The 20605-nt window shown below is 49.5% G+C and overlaps 1 long non-coding RNA gene across 1 annotated transcript in view; it reads left to right on the top strand.

Moving 5' to 3' along the window:
• Window positions 1-20605, top strand: part of LOC115075780 — a 29520-nt gene that overhangs the window by 251 nt on the left and 8664 nt on the right. The gene's annotated exons all lie outside the window — the stretch shown is intronic.

Here is a 20605-nt window from a genome sequence, read left to right as displayed (position 1 = left end):
CTGTGAGAGGGGCTCAGAGATTTGCTTGTGGTGGGAGGCCAGACTTGCTTGGAGCTGGTGTGAGGAGGGCCAGATACATGGAGTGGGGTAGTGTGTGTGGGCGGGAGTGGGGCAGATTAGTGTTTGCAGTGTGAGTGAGTGGGGGAGGGGATGATTTGATGGGAGGGGAAGTGTGTATGTGAGGGGAGGGCAGAGGCTTGGTTGGAGGTGGGGGAGTGGGGAGGCAATGAATGGTAGGACAGAGACCTGTTTGGAGGAGGGCCAGATACGTGGAGGGGGGAATGGGGATGTGTGCGGGGAGGGGGAAATGGGTGTTTGTGTGGAAGGGCAGCCAAAGACTCGCTGGGAGGGGGAATGTGTGTGGAGGGGGGCCATAAAATTGCTTGGAAGTAGAGTGTGTGTGTGTGTGGGGGGGGGGGGGGGCTGGGCAGAGACTTGTTTTGAGGTGAGAAATGTGTGTGTGGAGGGGCCGCAGACTTCCTTGGAGCTGGTATGAGGAGGGCCAGATACATGGAGCTGGGAATGGGTTTGTTCCCTGTACGTACCAGGATCAGTCCAGACGGTGGGTTATGTCCCCCGTCCAGCAGATGGAGTCAGAGCAAACTTCCGAGGGTGCTGGCATATAAGCTGGTGCAACCCTCCTAGCTCCTCAGTATCTCTCTGACTCCAGCAGATGTGAGGAGGGGAACCCGTTGCTTCCCCTAGCTAGTGGCTCTGTTCCACACTTTTCCTTATTCTTAGTATTTTCATCTCAGGTTGGATCAAGCAGTTTGGGGAAAAAAAAAAAAGTTTTATTATTTGTAGAGAGGAGGTTTGGGCTTGCCATCAGGACTGCCTCTTCTTTATTGTTCCTCTCTTCTCCTTCTTGTGCTTTCCCTTCACGACTCTGCAGTCTCCTCGGGGGAAAGTTTGTGTGGTGAGTTTTTTGTGTTGTTTTCCTTTGCAGCTTGGGTTTGGCTGTGTGGAGGTGGATGCTGGTGGTGCCAGCCGCTCCCTTACCCTCAGTCGCGGTCTCTCTCCCCCCCCCCCCCCCCCCCCGCGGCCCCACGACGCGCCAATTCCCCGGGGTCGCAGCGGCACGGAGGTTTTTTCTTCCCCTGCCGCTCCCGGGGGGAGGACTTTGAGTAGAGCGAGGGCGAGGCAGGCCTGCTCCTCCCGCGGCGCGACTCCCAGCATCGCTGCTTCAGGACCCCGTTCCCGCTCCCGGGTCCTTCGCGATGCAGCGCTCTCTCTGCCCGTCCTGCGGTGGCCCGGGACAGGGCGGCTCATGGGAAGGTCCCTGCGCTAGGTGTCTCCCCAGGGGGGAGACAAGCGCCGCTCCCTCGACGATTTCGCCGCCGCGCTCCTCGGGGTGGAGCCCCGCCCCCTCCTTTGGCGGGAGCGGCGGCCATCTTAGAATTAGAGAGCAGCGTGGGCTCCAACCCGGAGGAGACTCAGGATGGATTTTTGTCTCTGGCACCGCCGATTCTGGGTCCGCTTCCATCCACCTCCGGACCCCCCAGGGACCCTCTAACTTCCCCTCCCCCCACTGCCTCTAGGATTTTCAGCTGACTTTGTGGTGCTTATGCACCAGGCCTATCTCCAAAGTCTTCACCCTACGGGGGGAGGGTCAGCTGCGGTTCCCTCGCCGGCCAAGTCCCCAAGGATCACAGGTACTTCGGCGGTGGTACCGGGGGCCGCGGTGGGGGGTCCCAGGGTGCCCCTGGGCCTTCCGTTGCCCCTGGGTGGCACGTCTCCCCTGCCGGACCCAGGGGGGGACCCAGCATTGCAGGGGGATGATGAGGCGACCTTGGCAGCCCACCTGGAATGTGACGACCCTCGGGTCCTCCGGATTTTTCGCAAGGAGGAGTTGGCGGAGCTCATCCCCCATGTTCTTCAGGAATTGGACCTCGATCCCCCTGTTGAACCACCGGCTCCCCCGGCCCCCTCTGTAGCTTCCTCCACCAAGAAGGGGGATCCAGTGCTGGCGGGCCTGCGTCCTCTGGCCAGGACCTTTCCTATTCATGATTCGTTTCTCCAGCTGCTCGTGAGAGAGTGGGACACTCCGGAGGCGTCCCTCCGGGTCGGCAGAGCTATGGACAAGCTCTATCCTCTCCCTGGAGACTTCCTGGATCTCCTTAAGGTCCCTAAAGTTGACTCGGCGGTGTCCGCTGTCACGAAGAGAACCACGATCCCGGTCACAGGGGGTACAGCTCTTTGGGATCGACAGGAAACTGGAGGTCGCCTTCAAGAAGATCTTTGAGGTATCGGCACTGGGGTCCGAGCAGCCATCTGCGGTTCCCTAACTCAGAGAGCCGGTCTTCAATGGGTTCAACAGCTCCTCACCTCCCAGCAGTTGCCGCCGGAGGAGGCGGCTCAGGCGGACCGACTGGAGGCGGTCATCGCCTATGGAGCGGATGCGTTACACGACTTGCTGAGGGTCCTTGCGAGGACTATGGTGTCAGCAGTCTCCGCCAGACGACTTTTGTGGCTCCGGAACTGGGCAGCAGACCCTTCCTCCAAATCTAGCCTGGGGGCACTACCTTTCAAGGGTAGGTTTCTTTTTGGCGAGGATCTCGATCAAATTATCAAATCTCTAGGAGAAAATTCGGTCCACAGGTTGCCCGAAGACCGCTAGAGGTCCTATCGTACTCCTTCGTCGGGCCCCAGGAACCGCACCCACCCTCAGAGGCGTTACAGGGGTGCTAGACAACAAGGCCCTAGGACGCCCTCAGGGAGGTCACAGTCTTGGACTCTGCCCTTTCGGGGTCGCAGACCCCCCCAGGGACGACTCGGCTCAGGGAGCCTCTGGTAAGACACCCCAATGATGCCAGGCCAGTCCACTCCTCGCTACCCCGGATTGGAGGTCGCATCGCCCTGTTTTACGAGGAGTGGACCAACATCACCACGGATCAGTGGGTCCTGGATATTCTTAGACACGGCTACGCGTTGGAATTTGTCCGGCTTCCCAGGGACAGGTTCCTCTTCTCTCCCTGCGGGTCAAGCTCCAAGCGCCTGGGAGTCCAGCACACGCTCGACAGGCTTCTGGACTTGGGTGCGATCTCGCCCGTCCCCTCGAGAGGTGGGCTCGGGGCATTATTCAATTTACTTCGTGGTCCCCAAGAAGGACTGCTCCTTCCGTCCCATCCTCGATCTCAAGGAAGTCAACAAGGTGCTCCGGATCTCCAGGTTCTGCATGGAAACCCTCCGCTCTGTCATCACGGCGGTGCATCAGGGGGAGTTCCTAGCCTCTCTCGATCTATCAGAGGCCTATCTGCACATTCCGATCCGGCTGGCCCATTGGCGGTTTCTTCGCTTCAAGATCTTGAGTCAACATTTTCAGTTCCAGGCTCTACCCTTTGGGCTGGCGATCGCGCCCAGAACTTTCACCAAGGTTATGGTAGTAGTGGCAGCCGCGCTACGGCGGGAGGGAATATTGGTCCATCCTTACTTGGACGACTGGCTCATCCGAGCAAAGACTCTTCCGCAGGGGCGGTCGACAGAGTGGTGTCCTTCCTCCAGTCTCTTGGCTGGGTGGTGAACTTCAGCAAGAGCAGTCTGCTGCCCTCCCAGCAACTGGACTTCCTGGGGGCACGCTTCGACACAGTGCAGGGCAGAGTCTTCCTCCGCCCAGACAAGGCCCAATCCCTGCGAGATCAGATCATCCAATTTGCCTCCCTTCCGGTACACACGGGGCGGGACTACCTCCAAATCCTGGGCTCAATGGCATTCGCGATAAACCTAGTACCCTGGTCTTTTGCGCACCTGAGACCCCTGCAAATGTCCCTGCTATCGAGGTGGAAGCCGGTGTCTCGGGATTATCAGGCGATTCTCCCTCTCACTTCGACCGCCAGGTACAGCTTGCGGTGGTGGTTGGACCCCAAGAACTTGGCCCAGGGTTGTCCTCTGGAGGCTCCGGACTGGATAGTAGTCACTACCGATGCCAGCCTGTCCTGTTGGGGGGCAGTCTGCCTCAGGAGCTCGGCTCAGGGCCAGTGGACAAAGGAACAGGCGACCTGGCCGATCAACCGCCTAGAGACCAGAGCGGTGCGTCTGGCGCTCATACATTTCCTGCCCTTGATCAGGGGTCGGGCAGTTAGCGTCCTCTCGGACAACGCGACTACGGTGGCTTACATCAATCGGCAAGGAGGCACCAGGAGCCGGCAGGTAGCCCTCGAAGCTGCTCGTCTGATGGCTTGGGCGGAACGGTTCCTCGTCCGGCTGGAGGCTTCACACATTGCCGGGGTGGACAACATTCAAGCGGACCACTTGAGTCATCAGGCGTTGGACCCCGGAGAGTGGGCTCTCTCCGAGGCGATGGCGCTCATTGTCCGGCGCTGGGGGATGCCCTCGATGGAGCTTTCTCGGTAGCTGGACCCATTTTGTGGAACTCCCTCCCCAACCCTCTTCGTTCAATTTCAAATTCTTCTCATTTCAAAAAATCACTCAAAACCCATTTGTTTCAACTAGCATTTAAAACACTTACTCAAGACCAAACAGTCTTTTCCATCATCTCATTTACAGCCCCTATCACTCTCATTCATATCTTTTCATTCCTTCCCCACTTTTCCCTACTTTTCCTCCCTCTACCTTATTCTCACCTTTTTGTACCATCCCTCTCTTCCCCCTCCCGTCCCATATCAATAGCAAGTCCTACGGCAACAATTTTTATTTTATTTATTTCAGTAAATAATTTATTTTTAGCTAGAATTTGTTCCAGCTATTAATTAATTTTATGTATTTTTAATTTAATTTGTTTGACTGTTTCTTTATAATTTTTATTTTTTATATTTTTTATTATTTTTTTTTTTATTTTTATCCAATGTAAACCACTTTGACAAAACCGATTTTATAAAGTGGTATATAAATACTTTTAAATAAATAAATCTCATGGCAACAGCCTCCAACGCCAAAGCCCCCTGGTTCCTCAGCCACAGAAGGGAGCGCGGCGCGGAAGGGGTGGACACCCTAGTTCTCCCTTGGCCGCCCCGACTTCTCCTCTATGTCTTCCCCCTTGGCCTCTGGTGGGCAAGGTGCTAAGGAGGATAGAGTTGCATCCCGGATCAGTAATCCTAGTGGCTCCGGAATGGCCGCGTCTGCCATGGTTCGCAGATCTATTCAACATTGTGGTAGACGGTCCTCCCCGCCTCTCACACCTGCCTCGTCTTCTTCACCAGGGTCCGATATTTTCGGATCAGGCGGAACACTTGTCTTGCGGCCTGGCTTTTGAAAGGAGGAACCTCCTGTGTAAGGGCTACGCAGTCTCCGTGGTAGACACCCTCCTCAGAGCATGTAAGACCTCGACCTCGGTCGCTTACGTGCGGGTGTGGACGGTCTTCGAAGTATGGTGTTTGGCACGGGGTGCCCACGTGACTGCAGGCCTCGCAGCAACAGATCTTGGCGTTCCTCCAAGAGGGGCTGGAGAAGGGCCTCTCCTACAATTCCCTGCGAGTGCAAGTGTCTGCGCTGACCTCCTTGGCTCGCTCCTCGGGTAGGCCTGACCTCTCGTCCCATCCAGATATCTCATGGTTCCTGAAGGGAGTCAAGCATCTGCGGCCGCCGTTGCGTCTGCTCTGCCCTTCATGGAATCTCAATCTGGTGTTGCAGGCTCTCGCAGGACCTCCCTTTGAGCTTCTGCATCAGTCCTCTCTCAAGGATATCACTCTGAAAGCGATCTTCTTGGTGGCCATAGCCTCGGCGAGGCGCATCTCTGAGCTCCAAGCTCTTTCATGCAGAGAACCCTTCCTTCGGTTCTCGGACTCGGGGGTCTACATCCGGACAGTCCCTTCGTTCCTGCCCAAGGTGGTTTCGGCGTTCCACTTGAACCAGGTGGTGGAACTACCGTCCTTTCCACCGGACGCCCCTAAATCTCTCAGGCGCCTAGACGTGAAACGAGTCCTCTTACGTTACTTGGAAGTGACGAATGAATTTCGTGTCTCCGATCATCTCTTTGTCCTCTGGTCCGGGAATAGGAAGGGCCATCAAGCGTCGAAGACTACCATTGCACGCTGGCTCAAGGAGGCGGTGACTTCGGCATACATCGGCTCCGGGAGGGATCCTCCGGTAGGAATCAAGGCCCATTCCCTGCGAGCCCAGGCCACCTCCTATACGGAGTCTCAGCACGTATCCATTCAGGAAATTTGTAGGGCAGCGACCTGGAAATCCTTGCACACGTTCTCCAGACACTACCGGCTCCACTTGCCGGCAGCGGAATCAGGCTCTTTTGGGGACAGGGTTATTCGAGCAGGGTTCTCAGGGACCCACCCGGTTTAGGGAAGCTTTGGTACATCCCACCGTCTGGACTGATCCTGGTACGTACAGGGAAAAGAAAATTATTCCTTACCTTCTAATTTTCGTTCCTGTAGTACTAAGGATCAGTCCAGACACCCGCCCTGGTCGTGTTCGGATCTGGGGGTATACCTGCTCGAAATTTCTCTCTCCTGTCCTATTGTTTAGCCTTCTTCTCCTGGTCTATTTGTCTGTGTGTGTTTTATATCAGTTGTCAGTTCTCTTTGCAAGTTGCATAGTTGTTTGTTGATCACAGTTTTACAGTTTGACATTTTGCATATGCTTGATCCATCCTCCTCTGTCTGTCCAGTTTTCTGACTTGGCTTTGATATTCTCGATACTGAGGAGCTAGGAGGATTGCACCAGCTTATATGCCAGCACCCTCGGAAGTTTGCTCTGACTCCATCTGCTGGACGGGGGACATAACCCACCGTCTGGACTGATCCTTAGTACTACAGGAACGAAAATTAGCAGGTAAGGAATAATTTTCTTTTGTGGGGCAGAGACTTGCTTGCAGGGGACAATGGATAGGGTAAGTGGAATCAGTGTTTGGGGGGCCAGAGATTTGTTGGGAGGGGGAACGGATGTGTGGGGATGCAGAGATTTTCTGGGAGGGCAGAAGGGGGTGTGTGTGGAAGGGGGGGGGGGCAGAGACTTGCTGGGGATGAGAGATTTGCCGGGAGGGGGAAGGGGGGTGGGTGTGGAAGGGGGAGGGGAGATTTGTCGTGGAAGGGGGGGCAGAGATTTGCCGGGAGGGGGAAGGGGGGTGTGTGTGTGGAAGGGGAGGGGTAGAGATTTGCTTGGAGGGGGGAATTAGTGTGGGGGGGGGGGTCCAGAGATTTGTTGTGAGGGGGGGCCACAGACTTGCTTGGAGCTGGTGTGAGGAGGGTCAAACACGTGGAGGGGGGAATTGGTTTGTTGGTGGGGAGGACACTTGCTTACAGGGGGCAATGGATGGGGTAAGTGGAATCAGTATCCGGGGCGGGGGGCAGAGACTTGCTGGGAGGGGGGGAAGGTTTGTGTGGAAGGGAGCCAGAGACTTGCTGGGAGGAGGAATGGGTGGGGAGAGGGGAATGTGTGAGGGGGGCCAGAGAATTTGTCAGTGTTGATTGGGTGTGAAGGATGTCAGAGACTTGCTTGGAGGGGGGACTGGATGTGAGGGGGGAGGGGGACCAGAGGCTTCTTGGAATGGGTGTGTGTGTGGAAGGGGGGCCAGAGATTGGCTGGGAGGGGGGAATGGGTGTATGTTTGGAAGAGGCAGTGACTTGCTGGGAAGAGGGAAGGTGTGTGAGGGGGGGCCAGAGATTTGCTCGAAGGGGATAATGAGTGTTTTAGGGGAATGCATTTGGGGGGGGGGAGGGGCTCAGATACTTGGGTAGAGGGGAAAATGTTTGTGTGAGAGACATGTGTGGGGGCCAGACTCTTGCTTGGAGGAGGAATGTGTGTGAGGGCAGGCAGAGACTTGCTTGGAAGCAGTGTCCTTTATTTTATTAGAAATCTGCTCTGAGAGGGGAGGGGAAGACAGAAGAAGAGGGGTAAGGTTCACTAGTTTTTAAGAACAAGAAATTGCCATGCTGGGTCAGACCAAGGGTCCATCAAGCCCAGCGTCCTGTTTCCAACAGAGGCCAAACCAGGCCACTAGAACTGGCAAGAACCCAAACACCAAGATCATCCCATGCTACTGATGCCAGTAATTGCAGAGGCCATTCCCTAAATCAACTTGATTAATAGCAGGTAACTTAACTTATCTAAGAACTTATCCAAACCTTTTTTGAACCCAGGTACACTAACTGCATCCTCTGGCAACAAATTTGAGAGCTTAATTGTGCATTGAGTGAAATAATTTTCTCCAATTAGTCTTAAATGTGCCACATGCTAACTTCATGGAGTGCCCCCTAATCCTTCTATTATTCAAAAGTGTAAATAACAGATTCACATCTACTCATTTAAGACCTCTCATGATTTTAAACACCTCTATCATATCCCCCCTCAGCCGTCTCTTCTAAGCTGAATAGCCCTAACCTCTTCAGCCTTTCCTCATAAGGGAGCTGTTCCATCCCCTTTATCATTTTGGTTGCCCTTCTCTGTACCTTCTTCATCGCAACTATATCTTTTTTGAGATGTCACGAGAATTGTACTCAGTATTCAAGGTGCGGTCTCACCATGGAGCGATAGAGGCATTATGACATTTTCCGTTCTATTAACCATTTCCTTCCTACTAATTCCTAACATTGTTTGCTTTTTTGACTGCTGCAGCACACTGAGCCGACGATTTTAAAGTATTATCCACTATGATGCCTAGATCTCTTTCCTGGGTGGTAGCTCCTAATATGGAACCTAACACTCGCTCCGTGCGCCGAAGGAGCAGGCCCCTTTGTGCGCCCCTTCGCGCAGCCCACTATTCCTAACCACTTCTAACACCTACCTTCCTCTTCCTGCTCCTTCCAAACACTTAAAAACTTGAAAATGAACAAGATCTCTTCTCCAATCAACCCTCCCTCTTCTTCTAAGGAACTCTCAACACAAAAAAAACACTCTTCTTCGAAAAGCCAACCTCCATCAAAAACACACATATCCAACTCTCGAGCTATATGCTTCTCTCATTCATACTAATCAATACTCGCTCAATTTAAAAAAATCCCTCTATTCAATGACTTACTCAACGACTGCAAACCAGATTTCATTGCAATCACGGAAACCTGGCTAAAAAACACAGATTCCGTCCTAAAAAACCAACCAGAACTACAACATCTCTTCAATTCCCAGAAAAAATAAGGAGGTGGCCTAATGCTTATATCTAAAAAAATCAAACCTTCAGCTAAAACTTCGTCCATCTACCATTCCTCCACCTTCTGAAATTGCTATATATGACTCACCAAACCTTCAGATATGCATCGTCTACTCTCCACCAGGAGCACTTGAGAAAAACTGCTCACCTCTAATTGAATTTCTAATAAATAACCTCTCCCTCAACAAACCCATCATCTTACTTGGCGACTTCAATATACACTTCAACTTACCCTCCCAATCTAAAACCTGCCAAACGATCATTGATGCACTTTTCAGCTCTAAATCTTAAACAAATAATCCAATCTCCAACTCACAAAGCAGGCCACACAATTGACCATCTTTATCAATACTGAAATTTGGAAATCTTTCTCTACTCACACTAAAGAAATACCTTGGTCTGACCATCACCTAATCCAAGCTGAACTACTCGCCAACCTCAACCTAAAAACACCTCAAAGCACCCCAAAAGTAATATCTTACCGTCCACCATTTAACACAGATCTCCTACAAAAAAGCTCTTCAATCAGAACTAATAAACATCAACCTATCTATCGCCGATAATGCTATATTATCATGGCTAAATATCTCAAAAAAAGTAGCAGACAACATTAATCCCACCATTACAAAATATAAACAGTCCAAACACAACAACCAATGGTACAATGAAAATATCAGAACTGCCAAACGTCTACTCAGAAAAAAAAAAGAGAATGGCGGAAAAACAAATACCTTACTCAATACAAAAATATCAACAATGCAGAAAAGAACTTCTTCTCCAATAAACTCTCCAAATTTCATCATAACCCCAGAATGCTATTCACAATAGTTCAAAAACTTACCCAAACCACCCAAGATTCTACATGCACCAAACATGGAAGTGATGACTTTGCGGACTTCTTCAACAACAAAATAGCTCATCTCATCCAATCCAACATAACCAACAACAACCAGAACATCAAACTCCACAGCATGATAACTTCATCCTGGTCAAACTTTGACATCTCTTCCGCTCTTGAAATTAAAACTATAATAAACAAAATGAACCCAACCATCCATTGGACACCATCCCAATAACCTCCCTCAAAACAATCGAACCAACCATTTTTAAACCATCACTAAAATCGTCAACTTATCATTGATTGAAGGCTACTACCCCAAATGCCTCAAATCTGCTATCATCAAACCAATCCTCAAAGAACAACCTAGATCCAGAAATCCTCACCAACTACCACCCTATATCAAACCTTTCATTCCTGGCCAAAACCATTGAAAAAGCCGGTTTGCTGTGCTGTAGAGGTGCCCTTTTTGAGAATAGTCCATCCCATGTGTGCGTCATCCGCAGCCTGTTTATCCAAACAGTAGTGATGTGAACGAGTGTAGTGATGACTGTGACAGCCTTCCAAATGTCCAGGAGAGGCATTTCGTGGAGGTGAGCAATTGAAGCAGCCCTCGCACGGTCCTGATGCGGCTTGGGTGTGGCGGATAGGGTCTCCGAACACTTCTGGTTAGCAGAGCTGAATGCAGTTTGAGATCCAGGAGGATAGTGTTCTCCAGGGAGTCCTGGTGCATTCAGGTTGAAAGAGAGAGAGCTGCAAGGCTCTGTTGGCAGAGAAGTCCATTACCTGCTATTAAGTTCACTTAGAGAATAGCCACTGCCATTAGCAATGGTTACATGGAATAGACTTAGTTTTTGGGTACTTGCCAGGTTCTTATGGCCTGGATTGGCCACTGTTGGAAACAGGATGCTGGGCTTGATGGACCCTTGGTCTGACCCAGTATGGCATTTTCTTATGTTCTTATGTTCTTATAATAGGCTAGTGCACACTTACAGTCCTAATGAGTGGAGTCTTCGCTTGTTCTTGTTTGCATGAGGTTTTGGATGGAAAGTCAGGAGGGTGATGGGCTGGTTGATGTGGAAAGCCAAAACCACTTTTGGTAGGAAGTTAGGATGCGTACGCAACGTAACTTTGTCATGGTAAAACTCAAGGTAAGGGAGGGGTAGTGTACTAAGGCTTGTAGCTCGCTGATGCACCTTGCAGAGGTGAGGACGACCAAGAAGAACACCTTTCAGGAAAGGTACCTGGGATGACAAGTTTACAATGGTTCGAAGGGTGGTATCCCACGGTACAGTTGGTTTTCGAGTTGGGGACCGTATACATAGGACACCTTTCATGAACCTGGAGAAGAGGGAATGAAGAGAGGTTCCCCATTGTTAGGAATATGGTAAGCTGCTATGACACTGAGGGGTACTCGAAGTGAGGTAGTGGCGAGGCTCTCCCTGTAAAGCAGATGGAGATAATCCAGGAGGCATTCTGATGGACAGATGAGTGGATCTGTTCCCTCAGCCGAACCAGGAAGCGTAACATGACCATTTTCGTTGGTAATTTATTTATTTTATTTATTTAAAAATGTTTATATACCGCCTTTACAATTCAAAGGAATTAATCAAAACGGTTTACAACCAAACATACATGATGGATAAACCTTAAAATAAGAACAAAATAAAAACTAACATTAAAATAATACAATAAACATTCATGCCCTATGACTTTAAGCAGTAAATTGGGTTGAGTCTGTAGTATTGTTTTTTATGGATATATCTGTTTGACAATGTGGAAGATAAGTGAGTATTAATTTTGTGAGTTAGAGAATAAACTGTAAGCTTTCTGAAATAAGTAGTTTTTTAATGATTTTTTAAACTGTTGTGTGGAAGAAATAAGGCGAAGAGAGTCTGGGAGTGAATTCCATAAAACAGGGCCTGCTACTGAAAAAGCCCTTTTTCTAGTTAATTCATGTTTAGCCAGTTTAATTGTGGGTACATCTAAAAGATTTTTGGTGAGATCTGAGTTGTCTGGAAGGTTTATAAATACGGAGATTAGTGCATAGCCAGGTATATGAAATGTTATAGATAAGGGAATGAATAATTGATAACACTTTGAATTGAATTCGGTATTTAATTGGCAGCCAATGAAAGGAGAATAAGACAGGGGTAATATGATTTCGGTGTGAGGTACCTGCTAGCAGCCGAGCAGCAGAGTTCTGAATTAGTTGCAGAGGGTATAGAGCAGAGTCTGATAAACCTAAAAATAGAGCATTGCAATAGTCCATTCCTGAGAAAATCAAAGACTGCAAAACAGTACAATAATCTTTAAGAAAAAGGGAGGGTCGAATTATTTTCAATAAGTGTAATTTTGTAGAAGGATTTTTTTGTGATATTGGCCATAGAAAGGTCTGAGTTAATTGTGATACCTAGGCTGATAGTGGAAGTACTAATAGGGATAAGAATACCCTTAAAATTTAAATGAGAAGGGGACCCTATAGTGGATTTAGAAATGGATGAAAGATGGGTAATAGTTTTTGAGGGGTTCAATTTTAAACAGTTATGATCTAACCATGTATTAATAGTGGAGAGAACCAGAGATATTAAAGAAAAAGTTTCTGACCATGAATTTTTATAAGGGACGAGCAACTGGATGTCGTCTGTATAAATTCGGAAGTAAATTAGTCTAGTTTATTTAACTCTTTTCTATACCGACCTTCATGGTAATAACCATATCAAATCGGTTTACATAGAACAAGGGGTATAACTTTAACAAATCAATTTAACAACATGGAGCAAAAAGTTAGTCAACAGGGTGGAATAACTTGGAGGCTAGAATAGCCGGAAAATAGGATAGGTGGAGAGGTTAACAGAAAACAATTGAGACTAAGAGTTAAGAGCTTAAACTTATTATATACTTAGTAGTAGATTCCTAGTTGCATGACTAGTGAAGAATGGCTAAAGGCCAATTGTATATTTCTGAGGGTTACGGGAAGGCTTGACGGAATAGCCAAGTCTTGAGTTTTTTCCTGAATGTTAGGTGGCAGGGCTCCAGTCTAAGGTCTGTGGGGATGTTATTCCAGATGGCCGGGCCTGCTATTGAGTACGCCCGGTCTTTAGTCGTAGTATGACGTGTAGCTTTGGTTGGGGGGGCTTGCAGTGTTCCTTTGTATGTTTCTCTGATGGGTCTGGTAGAGGTGTGGAGTCTGAGTGGGATTTCGAGGTCTAGCTGTAGCTGTTTGTGGACAGTTTTGTGTATTATGGTGAGGGATTTGTGTAGGATTCTGTAGCTTACTGGCAGCCAGTGTAGGTTCCGGAGGATTGGTGAGGTGTTCTCTGCGGTTGGTGTTCGTCAAGATTCTAGCCGCTGCGTTCTGCAGCATCTGTAAAGGTTTGGTGGTAGAGAAGGGGAGTCCAAGGAGGAGAGCGTTAAATAGTCTATTTTGGCAAAGAGCATGGTTTGTAGGACTGTCCTGAAGTCGTGGAAATAAAGGAGGGGTTTGAGCCTTTTTAAAACTTGAAGTTTATAGAAACAATCTTTGGTCGTGTTGTTGATCGCTTTCTTTAGGTTTAAGCGGTTGTCAAGGGTCACTCCAAGGTCTCTTACATGAGTGACCTGGGTGTTGTGGTGGGTCTGAGGGGGGGGGAAGTTGTGGATGGAGGAGATGAGGAGTTCGGTCTTGGTGGCATTAAGGACCAGATTCAAACTGTTGAGAAGGTGGGTGATGGATTGGAGGCAGTTGTTCCAGAAAGTGAGAGTTTTTGAGAAGTATTCAGTTATAGGAATCAGAATCTGCACATCATCCACATAGAGGTAGTGTATTAGGTTTAGATCTGTTAGCAGCTGGCAAAGGGGGAGGAGGTAAATATTGAACAGGGTGGGTGATAAGGATGAACCTTGAGGTACACCTAGTGAAGATTTTATGATGGGTGATTCTTTATTGTTAACTTTGACTTTGAAGCTTCTGTTGCTGAGGAAGGAGTTGAACCATCTGTGAACTGATCCTAAAAGGCCAATGTCTGAGAGGCGATTAAGAAGGTTGGTGTGGTTGACTGTGTCAAATGCCGCCAAGATGTCTAGCAGGACAAGTAAGAATGAGTGACCTTTGTCAAGGCCCATGATGATATGGTCTGTTAGTGATTTGAGGAGGGTTTCCGTGTTGCAAGATTTGCGAAAGCCATATTGAGAAGGGTATAGGATTTTGTGTTCTTCCAGGTATTCTGAGAGCTGGGTATTGGACAGTTTCTCAGTGTTTGGCCAAAAACCGGAGGTTGGAGATAGGGCGGAAGTTGGATAGTTCACTAGGATCTAAATTAGGTTTCTTGAGGAGGGGTTTGAGATAAGTGGTTTTTAATCTGTCTGGGTAGATTCCTTGAGCTAGAGAGCAGTTTATGATGTTCTCACAGGACAAGCAGGATGGTAGTCCTCACATATGGGTGACATCAGGATGGAGCCCAATCACGGAAAACTTCTGTCAAAGTTTCCAGAACTTTGACTGGCCCCTACTGGGCATGCCCAGCATGGCACTAACCCTGCAGCCAGCAGGGGTCCCCCTTCAGTCGTCTCTTTTCCGCGCAGCAGTAGCCTCGCGGTTTAGGAGCTCTGAACTGATGCCTGTCAGGAATCAGTTCAAACGGAATTAATTAAAAATACTTCGCCCCACAGGGGTCCCCCCTCTAGCTTTCTTCGACCGCGGTACTCCGGTAAGTTTTTTTTTTTCACCGTTTTTCGTCTGTTACAGTCGAGTTTGGCCCTCGCGGCCTACTAGCCGTTGACCATACCACGGCTCGATTTTTGCCATGGCATCGGGGTTTCGTCGGTGCCCGGACTGTACTTGCACAATGTCTATCACAGACCCTCATGGAGTCTGTGTTTTGTGTCTAGGCTGTGAGCATGATGTCCTAACTTGCACCAAGTGTGCCCTCATGACACCTAAGGGTCGCAAAGCCAGAATGGAGAAGATGGGACTCCTCTTCTGTGCTCACACCCCGACGCCGTCCATCGCATCGACGTCCTCTGAACCGGCACCGTCTAAGTCGGTCCATCGACAACCGTCCGGTGACAGCCCGCCATCGACGTCTTCACGGCCGTAGACTCCCGTACCTCCCCCTCAAGATTGAGGAGATCGTAGGGAGAAGCATCGCAATCAGCATCGTAGGTCTTGGACCGTAGAGGGAGCGAAATCATAGACCTCGCCACCGTCCGAACCACCGTTGAAGAAGCCCCATCCAGGAGCGGCACAGACCACTCCTACGACTGGGACATCGAGGCCACCCTCACCCGAGTGGGGTTTGGGAGTCGCGATTCCGCCTGTAAAGGTGGTCCCTCCGACTGTGCCTCAGCCTCCTTCTTCCGTCATGGAGCCGGAGCTGATTGCCCCAGGTCTCCGGGAAGAACTGGTCCAGGAGGCCATCAACAAAGCGATGCAACAACTCCAGGTCCCTCCGACACCAGCACCGAGAGTGGAACCGGTTACCGATCCGATTCCAGCAGCGTTGTCACCGCTGCTTTCCCGGATGGAGGCGCTCATGACTGCCCTTCCACCGGTGCTTCCCGGGTCTCCGATGGCTCCGGTGCCCTCCCCGATGACTGCTTCATCGGGAGGAGAAACACCATTCCGCATTCCTCCTTCGGGGGTAGTGCCTCAGCCATCGATGCCATGCTGTCCCTCGCCACCGATTCACTCATCGGGGGCGATACGCACATCGGCGCCATCGATGCCGACACAGATGCCCCCCCCCCAAGGTGTCCGCAGTGCCCTTGGCGATTCCTTCGATTTTCTCGGAGTCTCAGCCGGGCCCTTTGGGTATCCAACCACCCTCTCGTCCTACAGGTCAGCCTTCTGATACTTTTATTTTAAATGTTTTAAACTTCAATGTGGAAGTAATATGTATTTTTAGTTTATTATTTTTAGCTGAAAACAATGTAAAATCTATAGTGAGAAGTGTGTGGTTTTTTTTAATCTTGCTACTGCAAATTCTATGATTGTTAACCGCCTTGATATTAAATTGAAAGTCGGTATATAAAGCTGAATAAATAAAATGTGACTCTTGGGGTGATACCTCCACAGACACCGTTGATTTACCTTCACCTCCTTCTCCTACTGAAAGTAGAAAGCGTTCTCCTCCAGAGGACCTCTTTCATTAATTTTGTGAAGGAAATGTCTGAGATGGTCCCTTTTCAACTTCAGACGGAACAAGATGATAGGCACCAGATGATGGAGCTTCTCCAATTCCTGGATGCCCCTAAAGTGATCACCTCTATTCCCATTCATCAAGTTCTTCTTGATCTCCTTAAAAAGAATTGGGAAAATCCTGGATCCGTAGCTCCAGAACACAGGAAGGCTGATACTACTTATCTAGTACAGTCAGCCCCAGGTTTTCAAAAGTCTCAACTTGACCACCACTCAGTTGTGGTAGTCAGCTCAGAAGAAGGCAAAAAGAACAAAGCCACACTCCTCTATCCCTCCTGTCAAGGAACACAAGTTCCTAGACAATATTGGTCGAGTGTTCCAAGGGGCCATGCTCATCTCTAGAATTGCTTACCAGCTGTATATGACCCAATACAATAGGGTCATTTTCAAACAGATACTGGACTTCTCTGAAACCCTGCCTGACCAATTCCAAGAACATCTTCAAACCCTTGTCAACAAGGGCTTTGAAGCAGGAAAACATGAAATAATATCAGCTTACGATATCTTCGACACCTCCACTAGAGTGTCTGCGACTGCCATTTCAGCACGGCTTTGGGCCTGGCTCAAGTCTTCAGACCTTCGCCCAGAAGTACAAGACAGGCTCTCCGACCTGCCCTGTATTGGTGACAATCTGTTCGGTGAACAGATTCAGCAAATAGTGGCTGAGTTAAAGGATCATCATGAGACCCTCAAACAGCTCTCATCGATACCTTCTGACTTCCCGTCTAGACAGCCCTCCAAGAAGGACCCTAAGAAGTCTTTCTTCCGGCCAAGGAAGTACTATCCTCCACTGACAAGGACCCGAGTGATGAGGACCTATCATAAATCCCAGCCTCGCAAGCAAAAATCACAAGCAGCTCCCCAACCGGGGCCTGCTTCAGACTTTTGACTTTCACTTCGAGAGCAGCAGCCTGATCCCTCTGCCAGGCATACCAGTAGGAGGTCGACTATGCCACTTTCATGGAATGTGGCAAACCATCACAACCGACCAATGGGTGCTGGCAATCATTGCTCAGGGTTACCATCTGAATTTTCCTGCTGTCCCATTGGACTCCCCGCCACTACAAGTGTGTGGAGTATCCGACCACTCTGTCCTTCTGGAGCAGGAGGTCTTCCTTCTTCTCCAGTTAAGAGCAATAGAACCCGTTCCTCTTTTGCAGCAAGGCCTAGGGTTCTATTCCTGGTACTTTTTGATTTCCAAAAAATCCGGGGGCCTTCATCCAATTCTGGACCTATGTGCCCTCAAGTACCTCCAGCGGGAAAAGTTCAAAATGGTAACCTTGGGCACACTTCTACCTCTTCTACAAAGAGGAGACTGGCTCTGCTCTCTAGACCTCCAGGACGCATACACCCACATTGCGATAGCTCCAGCTCATCGCAAGTACCTCCAGTTTTTAGTAGGCCCAAAGCACTATCAATACCGGGTGCTTCCATTCGGCCTAGTGTCAGCTCCATGAGTCTTTACCAAATGTCTCGTAGTTGTCGCAGCCTTCCTCCGGAAAGAAGATGTTCACGTCTACCCCTATTTAGACGACTGGTTAATCAGGGCCCCAAACCAGCAAGCAGCTCGATCGTCCCTGAATTTGTCCCTACACACTAATTTCTCTAGGATTTCTAGTCAATTACGAGAAATCCTATTTAGTCCCATCTCAAACCTTGTCTTTCATTGGGGCAGACTTGGACACTTTACAGGCAAAAGCCTTCCTACCTCAACAATGAGTTCAAACCCTCATGTGTCTCGCTCACCAGTTGCAGTCTCAGTACACAGCGACTGCTCGGCAATTCCTTGTCCTTCTTGGACACATGGCGTCCTCAGTCCATCTCACTCCAATGGCCCGTCTGGCCATGAGAGTCATGTATTGGACTTTACGGTCACAATGGACTCAAGCGACTCAGCCTCTCTCAACCATTGTCCACATCACCGACACACTGTCTCTTGCCTGGTGGAAAGATCAGAAAAATCTCCTCCAGGGACTACCTTTTCATCTACCAGATCCTCAACTCATTCTCACCACAGACGCTTCCAACCTCTGCTGGATATTAAACGATCTACAGACACAAGGATCTTGGTCTCAAGAGGAATCCAAACACCAGATAAATTTCCTGGAGCTTCGAGCAATGCGATATGCTCTCAGAGCTTTTCAGGACTACCTATCAAATCACGTCATCCTGATTCAGACGGACAACCAGGTGGCCATGTGGTACATAAACAAACAGGGAGGCACAGGCTCCTTCCTGCTGTGTCAGGAGGCCGCTCAGATTTGGGCGGAAGCTCTCTCCCACTCGATGTACCTCAGGGCAACCTACTTGCCGGGAGTGGACAATGTTTTGGCGGACAAACTTGAGTCGTGTCTTCCAACCGTACGAGTGGTCACTCAATCCCTCGGTAGCGACCTCTCTCTTCCAACACTGGGGTTATCCCCAAATAGACCTCTTTGTGTCCCCTCAGAACCACAAAGTAGACAATTACTGCTCCCTCATTCGGAGTGAGCGCTCGCAGCCCAAAGATGCATTCTCCCTCTCGTGGGCAGCCGGGCTGCTTTATGCATTCCCTCCACTTCCTCTTCTCTCGAAGACTCTCGTGAAGCTCCGTCAGGACAAAGGAACCATGATCCTGATAGCACTTCACTGGCCACGCCAAGTGTGGTTTCCAATACTCCAGGATCTCTCCATCCGCAGGCACATTCCCTTGGGAAAGGACCCGCTTCTGATCACTCAGAACGACGGATGTCTATGCCATCCCAATCTTCAGACCTTGTCCGTGACGGCATGGATGTTGAAAGGTTGATCCTTCAACCACTTAACCTTTCAGATTCGGTTTCTCGAGTCCTCATTGCTTCACGGAAGCCTTCCACAAGAAAGTCTTATTCCTATAAATGGAAAAGGTATACATCATGGTGTTTTCACAGTCCCTTGATCCCTTTTCCTGTCCAATCCCGAGATTTTTGGACTATCTCTGGCATTTATCGGAATCCGGTCTAAAGACTTCCTCAATCAGAATGCATGTCAGTGCGGTAGTCGCTTTCCATAAAGGTGTCAGGGATGCCCCTATATCGGTGCAACCCCTCGTAACATGTTTTCTTAAAGGCTTGCTCCATATCAAGCCACCCTTACGTCCTCCGGCCCCTTCTTGGGACCTTAATTTGGTTCTTGGTCGGCGCATGAAACCTCCATTTGAGCCTCTTCACTCCTGTGACCTAAAATATCTCACATGGAAGGTGATTTTCCTTTTAGCCATCACTTCTGCTCGCAGAGTTAGTGAGTTCACCCTAAGTTCTTGCCTAAGGTAGTTTCGGAGTTTCACATTAATCAATCCATCATACTACCTATTTTCTTTCCCAGGCCCCACTCCAATCCAGGGGAACAGGCTCTGCATACCCTAGACTAAACGGGCTCTAGCATTCTACCTAGACCGTACAGTTGCCAACAGGAAGAGCACTCAGTTATTCGTCTCCTTCCATCCCAACAAATTAGGGCAGCCTGTGGGTAAACAGTCTCTTTCCTCCTGGTTGGCAGACTGCATATCTTTTTGCTATCAGCAAGCAGGCATTCCTTTCCAAGACCGTGTTAAAGCACACTCGATAAGGGCCATGGCAACTTCAGTAGCACACCTACGATTGGTGCCACTTCCTGACATTTGCAGGGCTGCCACCTGGAGCTCACTCCACACTTTCGCAGCCCACTATTGCTTGGACAAAGCCGGAAGACAAGATTCCATCTTCGGCCAATCTGTCCTGTGTAACCTGTTTCCAACGTGACATACCAACACCCTTCCGCCTGCCCGGTGGGGTGTGGATGCCTTCTACCAAATTCCACCCCAGTTGTTGTTCCTGTTGCACGCCATTGGGTACATTTGGTGCATGTTCGGACATCCTCAGCTCAGTACTCACCCATATGTGAGGACTACCATCCTGCTTGTCCTGTGAGAAAGCAAGTGTTGCTTACCTGTAACAGGTGTTCTCACAGGACAGCAGGATGTTAGTCCTCACGAAACCCGCCCGCCGCCCCGCGGTGTTGGGTTCGTAATGCTTTATTGTTTTATTTTTTCGGCACTGCCTGTAGCTATAAAATAAGACTGAAGGAGGACCCCTGCTGGCTGCAGGGTTAGTGCCATGCTGGGCATGCCCAGTAGGGGCCAGTCAAAGTTCTGGAAACTGACAGAAGTTTTCCCGTGATTGGGCTCCATCCTGATGATGACACCTATATGTGAGGACTAACCTCCTGCTGTCCTGTGAGAACATCTGTTACAGGTAAGCAACACTTGCTTTAGCCAAGGGTCTGGAGATGGTGTCTGGGATAAGTAGCAGTAGTTTTGTTGGAATATTGTCTGCCGGGTGGCTGGATGGTTTCTGTTTCTTAAGTAAGGACTCAATCTCACTGGCTGATGTTAGTTGAAAGTGTGGAAATTGGCTCCAGAGAGATTGGTGATATTGGCGATAGTGGAGGTTATGATGGAGGGAAGGAGTGCCAGGGTGTTCGATATCTTCTTCTGAAAGAAAAGTGCAAGCTCGCTAGCCTTGGTTTGTGCCTGTTC

This window comes from Rhinatrema bivittatum, chromosome 14 (assembly GCF_901001135.1).
Source record: "Rhinatrema bivittatum chromosome 14, aRhiBiv1.1, whole genome shotgun sequence".
NCBI lineage: Eukaryota > Metazoa > Chordata > Amphibia > Gymnophiona > Rhinatrematidae > Rhinatrema > Rhinatrema bivittatum.
Note: the sequence above shows the minus strand (reverse complement) of the source record. Positions and strands in the feature narration are given on the sequence as shown.